Raw genomic sequence first — 6609 nt, 5'->3', positions numbered from 1 at the left:
CCTATCCTGTCTCTGCCCTGAACTCAACATTCAGAATCTCTGGGTGATGTAGCATTGTATCCTTCTTATCATATCCGATCATAGGTTTATATTTTGTTTACTAAGAATTTAAAACAAAAGCACACCCTTCTTGCAGATTGCAAATCTTATTTAGCTTATTTCCTGTCTATGTGGAATGGTGGGGGCCGATAGTTGCCTTAATTCTTGAAATGTATGAAGTTTAGTTTAGATCAGATACAAATTATTTGGTTAATACATCTCTAAATTCTTTTAGGTATCTTATATTTCTACTTCTAGTCATTTCAATGTGGGAGTAGCCACACTCATCTTTCAAGAGTTTCCTCAATCCTCATTTCATTATGTTCTTACTGCAAAGGTTTATTTTGTCAATGGGGCTCTTTTGAGGATGTCAGGCTTTGGGTGAGGAAGTGTTTCCATTGGTATTTTTAGAGGATACCTATGACTATAGTCCAGCAGTTCCCCAGCCTTTTTGGTACCAGGGACAGGTTTCATGGAAGACAATTTTTCAGGGACTCAGGGTGGAGGATGGTTTCCAGATGATTCAAGCACTTTACATTTATTGTGCACTTTATTTCTATTATTATTACCTCGGCTCCACCTGAGATCATCAAGCACTGGATCCTGGAGGTTGGGGATCCTTGCAGTCAGTACACAGTTTATTGATTGTCTGGTGGGACTGAAGGCTAGATCTAGTTCACTTTTGATGTGATTTACTCCCTGTGAATGACACCCAGGGTGCTCTTACACCCTACCTATCCCAGACAGAGGATGGTGGCTTATTTCACTTATATTTCAGAGAAACTAATACAAAGTCCAGCTCTCTAAGCTTTTCTGTGTGCTTAGTCACTCAGTTATGTCCAGCTCTTTGTGACCTCATGGGCCATAGCCCAACCCACCAGGCTCCTCTGTCCAGGGAATTTTGGCAAGAATACTGAAGTAGGTTGCCATTTCTTTTTCCAGGGGATCATCCCAATGCAGGGATTGAATCAGGGTCTCCTGCAATGGCAGGCAGATTCTTTACCATGGAGCCACCGGGAAGCTCCCCATGTTCTCATACGACTGAAGTGTTTTAACTTTCTAGGGGAAGAAAACTGAACTATGGAGTCAGTAGAGGTATGGGGAAGAGAGGATCGATTCGAGAGGCATTTAAGAGGTACATCAACAGTGTGCAGTGACTGAGGTGTGTTATGGTAGTATGAACAAACAAGAAAATTTAGAGAATTTCCATGTTAAGATGACATATTGAACATACATATCTAATTTTACTCCCTAAAATACAGTAAAAGCTATCATAAAGATACTTTTAAAATAAATCATAAATCCATAATATTTTGGAAAGTGAAAGGCAGATTGACTGGAAAGAAGTAATTGACTAAATGGACTTGAGAAAGTAAGATGCTAAGATCATGAAGGGAAAGCTGAGAGCCTATTACATGGGTAGCAGCCTCCCTATTCAATGAAAGTTGAAATATCACAATAATTGGAATTTGGGGAAGGAGAAGCAGGAGGGTGATAGAAGAGAGCTACTGTTTCAACTACCAAGTAAGAAGGACATCCAGAGATGATGCCTAAAATGCATACTGCTGCTGCTGCTGCTGCTAAGTCGCTTCAGTCGTGTCCGACTCTGTGCGACCCCATAGAGGGCAGCCCACCAGGCTCCCCATCCCTGGGATTCTCCAGGCAAGAACACTGGAGTGGGTTGCCATTTCCTTCTCCAATGCATGAGAGTGAAAAGTGAAAGTGAAGTTGCTCAGTTGTGCCCGACTCGTAGCGATCCCATGGACTGCAGCCCACCAGGCTCCTCTGTCCATGGGATTTTCCAGGCAAGAGTACTGGAGTGGGTTGCCATTGCCTTCTCCCTAAAATGCATAAATGTAAAGTATTCATTTATTGATAAACAGAAATAAGATATAAAAATTTCAGAAGAACTAAGGAAATCTAAAGTCACTGCATCTTAAGAGGGGTATTTTTTATAAGTCTATACTGTCTGATGGGGCTTCCCCAATGGCTCAAGCGGTAAAGAATCTGCCTGCGATGCAGGAGACACAGGTTCAATCCCTGGATTGGGAAGATCCCCTAAAGAAGGAAATGGCAACCCACTCCAGTATTCTTGCCTGGAGAATCCCATGGACAGAGAAGCCTGGTGGGCTACAGTCCATGGGGTCACAAAAGGGTCAGACATGACTTAGCGACTAAACCACATGCTGTCTGATTTTTAAAATTCTGTGCATATATTATTTTAAGAAACTACTTAAGTTAAAGAGAAGTTTATGATGTTTTCCTGATGTGATTCTTTTAAAGATAATAAGAACCATTTAAAAAAGGAAGGCATGCAGGAGGATAACAGAGGTCAGATCCGTCCACTAACAGATGAGAAAATGGAGGCATGACATAATTGTGTCTAATCTTGCAGTCCTCCAAACACAGTCACTGTCAGGAAGGCAGTCATCTGCATGTCTAAATTAGCTTCTACTCCAAATAGAAGTCTGAACCATTCTAGCAGGAAGGCAAGGATGTGGTCATGGAAATTCCACGCCAGTATGATGCTGACTTCTTGGCATTGTGTCAAAATGGTAGATTAGACATATTGAAAACAAGGAGACAGCATTGTCTCAGTGATTAGCCACGGCAACTGCCAGGAATTAAACTGAAATCTGGTTGCAGGAAAGGCGATTTCTTTACGTCTTTCAATGAGCGAGAAAGTGGAACATACCATGGATAGGCTGAGGTGAAATCATACTAATGGGAGTGACAGTAACGAGATTATATGTATTATAAGCACTGACAATTATACTCTCGTTACTAAAATACACAAAGGGAATGAACACAATTATGTAGCAGCCACTATGGGACAATGAACTTATTATACCATTGGCGCTGTAGTCTATAAAAGTTTGCTGCTGCATTTTATGCATTTATGAGAACAAAATGAAGCATTTCCCCTCTTATATCCCATAAAATTGGGGGAAACTAATATTTGAAGAAATTGGACTAGAAATGGGCCGTCAGTGGTCATCCCCTTTTGGAAATTTTCTGTTGTGTTGCTTGGAGATTTTGAGTGAGGGGTGTATGGGGGAGAGGGGTGGTGAGGACTATTCCAGGCCCCTGCAGCCTTCTTCAACCCAGAGTAATGCTACATCTATCTCTTTTGTAAATAGGCTGTCCTGTAATATTTATTATTTTTTTTTTAATTGGAGGATAATTGCTTTACAATGTTGTGTTGGTTTCTGCTACACAACAACATGAATCAGCTATATGGTACCTATATCCCCTCCTCTTGAGCCTCCCTCCCACCCCTATCCCACCCCCTAGGTCATCACAGAGCACCAAGCTTAGCTCCCTGTGCTATCCGGCCATGTCCCACTAGCACTCTACTTGACTCATGGTAATGTATATATGTTAATCCTAATCTCCCAGTTCATCCCACTCTCCCCTTCCTTCCCCTGTCCACATATCCGTTTTCTACATCTGTGTCTGTATTCCCACCTTGCAAATAGGTTCATCTGTACCATTTTTCTAGATTCTACATATATGCATTAGTATATGATATTTGTTTTTCTCTTTCTGACTTACTTTCCTCTGTATGGCAGACTGAAGATCCATCCACATCACCACAAATGACCCAGTTTTGTTCTCTTTTATGTCTGAGTATTACCCTGTGTTAGATATGTACCGCATCTTCTTTATCCGCTCCTCTGTCTATAGACATTTAGGCTGCTTCCGTGTCCTGACTATTGTGAAGAGTGCTACAGTGAACACTGGAGTACATAGGTTATTTTGAATTATGGTTTTCTCAGGGTATTTGTATTCGCCCAGTGGTGGGATTGCTGGGTAATATGGGAGCTCTATTTTTAGTTGTTTAAGGAACCTCCATACTGAAGTCCATAGTGGCTGTATCAGTTTATATTCCCACCAACAGTACAAAGGTGTCCCTGTAATATTTTATATAAAAACACACTTCTAATGCAACAACGAAGTTTGAAATTCACATGTCTTTTCAGTTTGCTTGCTTTTGAGATGAGGAGTCTGAGGCCTTGAGAATTTAAGCGGGTTGACTAAGATCCAACTGAGCGAGAATGGGAACCAAGGCCCTGACTCCTTGTATGCCATTACTGCTTGCTCCACCACACATGGATGTGGCAAGAACATGCCTTGTCTGTGATGATGAGCAGCTGAAAGGACTTTATCCGACTTGGTGGACTTCTTCAGCACTGCAGAAGCTGGTGATACAGTGTAATCCCAGGACACCAGACAGACCAGCATGATGACTTGCCAGAGATGATGCCTGGAGAGGTTGAAAAGGGCCCTGCAGACCAGGCTGTGCTAATTCATTTTGCTTGAAATGATTTATTTAAGAACAATTTGTTGCTGTTATTCAGTTGCTCAGTCATGTCCGACTCTTTGAGACTCTATGGACTGCAGCATGCCATGCTTCCCTGTCCTTCACCATCTCCTGGAGCTTGCTCAAACTCACGTCCATTGAGTCAGTGATGCCATCCAACCACCTCATCCTCTGTCGTCCCCTTCTCCTCCTGCCTTGTATCTTCCCCAGCATCAGGATCTTTTCTAGTGAGTTAGCTCTTCGCATCAGGTGGCCAAAGTGATGGAGCTTCAGCTTCAGCATCAGTCCTTCCAATGAATATTCAGAACTGATTTCCTTTAGGATGAACTGGTTTGATCTCCTTGCAGTCCAAGGGACTCTCAAGAGTCTTCTCCAATACCACAGTTCAAAAGTATCAATTCTTTGGCACTCGACCTTCTTTATGGTCCAACTCTCATATCCATACATGACTACTGGAAAAACCATAGCTTTGACCATACAGACTTTTGTTGGCAAAGTAATGTCTCTGCTTTTTAATATGCTGTCTAGGTTTGTCATAGCTTTTCTTCCAAGGAGCAAGCGTCTTCTAATTTCATGGCTGCAGTCACCATCCACTGTGATTTTGGAGCCCAAGAAAATAAAGTCTGTCACTGTTTCCATTGTTTCCTCATCCATTTGCCATGAAGTGATGGGACCAGATGCAATGATCTTAGTTTTTTTAATTTTGAGAACAGTGACCTGTGGTAAAAACCCAAGTAGAAGAGCACTTATGAATTATTATACATGCACCTTATATACAGTAGTTACAGTGAATACATTTAGGACTAGAGAAATGGATCATTTATTTGCAACTGCAACCACCAGTCAACAGAATATTTTGTTTATGCACCATATGGCTTAATGTACGTGAAGAATTAAAACCAGAACAGCTAAACTCATGGACATTTGATCTCTACAAATTTGAGTGGGTATAGTTTTTGGGAGCAGCAGTAATTTTGGATGGTAGGAAAAGTGGATCATCAACTCACTTTTTAATGCACTTTTATAGAGCTTCCTTGCCAGTTGGCTTCCAGTGTGAGGTGCTGACAGAAGACTGGATAGAAGGAGGGCAGGAGGAGAGAGGTTGGGGTGTGCGGTTTTAGCAGGACATCTCTGTCCAGGGACAAGACCTTCCAAGGCTGCAGTCTGCCTCAGGTATGGCATCTCCCTGGACTTGAGGAACACCATTTCCGCGCCTGCCGCCCCCCACCCCCCCCCGTATTGTTACCCAGTGGCTTCTCTGAATCAGCACTGGAAATGTCGCTAGTCCTGTGAACCTCATCGTGCTGAGACCTGCCCTCACCTAAGTTATCTCATCCCTATAATCTTTTCACTTGAACCATCTGGGTAGAATTCTTTACCAGACCCTACTCTATCTAGAGTGAAATTTCCAAAATGTGGTGAATTAGAGCAACTCTACCGACTTTCTAGAAAGACCACTGAAAGAGTGAGCCTCTTTAGATATGTGAGATCTATAAATTCTTATACATCTGAGAAAGCTTTTTTTTTTTTAAATAAAAAGAAAGAAATTGGCACAGTTTTTCACATGCAGCAAGCACAGTTAAAGCCATCTAGGGGCTTTGTCTGATATTTGCTTTAGAAAATGCCTTTCTGTATCTGAGTATGGAATGGCGTGTCATACTTTGTAACGGACACTGTATTAGACTCAGGAAGGAGACCTGCATTGCATTTCTTGCTGTCCGGCTTTAGCACAGTCACATCAACTCTGATCCACTTTGGTTTCCTTTGTTTAGATTGGTTTTAGGAGTCATTGGGCTGTCTGTATCAGATATCCAATTTCTGTGACACCACATTTGTCTCTAGGGCTTTCCTTGTGGCTCAGAAGGTAAAGAATCCGCCTGCAATGCGGGAGATCTGGGTTTGACCCCTGGGTTGGGAAGATCCCCTGGAAAAGGGCATAGCAACACACTCCAGTATTCTTGCCTGGAGAATCCCGTGGACAGAGGAGCCTGGAGGGCTACAGTCTATGGAGTCGCAAAGAGTTGGACACAACTGAGCGCACATAATCATGCTTATATTTACAAACTGATGTCTAGGTCCAGAAAGGAAGTCTCAAGCAGGGAGCAAAGAAGAAACTTACCAGCCTTGCTGTGAATGCTCTGGGAAAATAAAGGCAGGGAGCACGGAGTGAATATGCACATTTCCTTATTTGCAAGTCTTTGGGGGCAGTGTTTAAATCACAAAGCATTCAGTGCCTCTGGGAGCTG

The 6609-nt window shown here is 42.4% G+C and overlaps 1 long non-coding RNA gene across 1 annotated transcript; it reads right to left on the bottom strand.

The window, feature by feature from the left end:
* Positions 1-497: 497 nt before the first annotated feature.
* LOC122682668 lies at positions 498-6401 on the bottom strand. Its single transcript, XR_006337476.1, has 3 exons — positions 6391-6401; positions 2816-2823; positions 498-658 (listed from the first exon to the last, which is right to left on the bottom strand). It is a non-coding gene; the product is annotated as an uncharacterized LOC122682668 (long non-coding RNA).
* Between the last annotated feature and the right edge of the window lie 208 nt (positions 6402-6609).

The sequence above is a fragment of the Cervus elaphus genome, chromosome 24 (genome assembly GCF_910594005.1).
Source record: "Cervus elaphus chromosome 24, mCerEla1.1, whole genome shotgun sequence".
In the NCBI taxonomy this organism is placed as follows: domain Eukaryota; kingdom Metazoa; phylum Chordata; class Mammalia; order Artiodactyla; family Cervidae; genus Cervus; species Cervus elaphus.
The sequence above is the reverse complement of the archived record's forward strand: the minus strand, read 5'-3'. Positions and strand labels throughout refer to the sequence as shown.